Consider the following 2,164-nt stretch of genomic DNA (forward strand, 5'->3'; position numbering starts at 1 on the left):
AGTGCAGAGTAGAGAAGGCCCAATGCCGGCGTCAGGCCAAGGGCCATGCCATGAGCTGTTGTGTTCCTCACCCGAGCACGTCCACAGGCACACCCTACTTGCAACTGGGCCTCAGCAGCCCAGTGGGAAGCAACTCCGTCCTGAAGTGTGCACCTCCTGGCTACCTGGTTTTTTAGGAGTTCTCTGTTGGACATGGGAAGGTCTGTTGGTGCTGACTTTGCCTGCAGAGAATTAGAGGAGTGAGACCCATGAGCTCTGTTTCCCTAGGCAGTGTTCACAGTTCCATTAGAAAGTGAGGGGAGCTGCTTCTTCAAGAATACACCAAATGGCGGATGATGCTGGTGCAGGGGGAGGACCCGAAGGCCCTGGGGACCCCAGAATGGGAAGCCGCAGCAGCTGCCGTGGAGGTTTTAGCAGCGGCCCGTAGTGCTGAAGTTGGGGATGCGATCGTGGAACTTGCAGTGGCAAGGCTGAGGACTAGGAGTGGATGGATGCCCATCCCCAAGCTGGGCTTCCTGGTCGAGGACATGAAGATCAAGTTGCTGGAGGAGATCTACTTCTCCCTGCCCATCAAGGAGTCTGAGATCATCGAGTTCTTCCTTGGCACATCTCTGAAGGTTGAGATTTTGTAGATCATTCCCGTGCAAAAGCAGACCCGCACTGGCCAGTGAACCAGGTTCAAGGTGTTTGCTGCCATTGGGGACTACATTTTTGGTCTGGATGTTAAGTGCTCCAAGGAAGCAGTCAGTGGTATCTGAGGGACTATCATCTTGGCCATGATCTGCATCATCCCTTTGTGGATAGGCTACTGGGGAAACAATATTGACAAGCCCCACACTGTCCCTTGCAAGGTGACCCACCACTGCAGCTCTGTGCTGGTGTTTCTCATCCCTGCCCCCAAGGGCACTGGCATCATCTTGGCCCCCATGGCTAAGAAACTGCTGATGATGGCTGGCATCGATGGCTGCTACACCTCAGCCAGAGGCTGCACTTCCACCCTGGGCAACTTTGCCAAGACCACCTTTGATGCCGTCTCTAAGACCTGTAGCTCCTTGACCCCTGACCTCTGGAAAGAGACTGTATTCGCCAAGTCTCCTTATCAGGAATTCTCTGACCACCTTGTCAATACTGTCACCAGAGTCTCCGTGCAGAGGATCTAGGCTCCAGCGGTGGCTACAATACAAGGCTTTTTACAAAAAATAAAGTGAATCAAGTCCATAAAAAAGAAGAAAGCAAGGAGAAAGGAGGCTCCCTGGGGATGCTGTGGTGTTCCCATAGATTCTCAGCAGCAGTGCCCTGCATCCCGCACCAAACCAGAACCAGGAGGGCGTGCAGGTGGGAGTGGGGCAGTAAGTAAATGACTCGGGTAGACATTTCCTGGCACACTGCACGTCGCCAGAGCCAGCAAGCCCCGTTCCTTCCACCTCATTGTCTTGTATTTGTGAGGGAACTAAGATATCAGCTACCATGAGGAACCAGTGACTGTCATGGCATAGTGGGGACCCCCATGCTCTGAGGAGGCCACTGAGGCCAGGTGAAGCAGGGTTTCCATGGGAGGGGGCTCGTGTGTAGTGCCTGGGTGCCCCATGCAGCCTGTGGAGACACAACCAGGACCACTTTTCACAAAGGCAAAGGGTCTTTTTTTTCTTCCTGTTTCTTGTGGTCTCATCTGGGTTGTAGAGATTCAAGTGAGTCTGAGGAAACTGTCTTGGGCAGTGAACATGGAGACATTTGACTCAGAAGCAGCAAGTGCAGATGAATGTCCGAAGGGAGACAGTCGGGGTGAAGACGGCAGCCCTGAACCTTGCCTTTAGGACCTGAGGCTCATTTGTAGGGCCCCAGCCTTACCTGCAGGGCCCCAGTTGCCCTGGCCTCTGGCTCCTGCACCCGAGTAGGGTCTGGACTGACATGGCTGCGTTTCCCAGTTTTCACAGAGAAGCTGGAAAAGGAGAATGGCCCCATCTCAGGCTGTGATAGCACATTTGTCCCTCGGAGTATGCCTGAGGCCGGAGTGGTGGGGGCTGCCAGCAGGTTGCTCTCAGTTTAAAGTTTCACCTGGAAACGCGTTGGAAAAGTAGTCAGCTTCAAGTCTTGAATGTCCATGCTGTTTTTCTTTCAGGGTGTGATACTGCTGTGATAAGTCTGGTCACCACTTTAGTGCAAA

The 2,164-nt window shown here is 53.5% G+C and overlaps 1 pseudogene; it reads left to right on the plus strand.

Annotated features, from left to right (window-relative positions):
* Nucleotides 1-325: 325 nt before the first annotated feature.
* LOC103254888 lies at nucleotides 326-1,208 on the plus strand (annotated as a pseudogene).
* The last annotated feature ends 956 nt before the right edge of the window (nucleotides 1,209-2,164 follow it).

The sequence above is a fragment of the Carlito syrichta genome, unplaced genomic scaffold, assembly GCF_000164805.1.
Source record: "Carlito syrichta isolate Samal-C Ts95f unplaced genomic scaffold, Tarsius_syrichta-2.0.1 Scaffold287610, whole genome shotgun sequence".
NCBI lineage: Eukaryota > Metazoa > Chordata > Mammalia > Primates > Tarsiidae > Carlito > Carlito syrichta.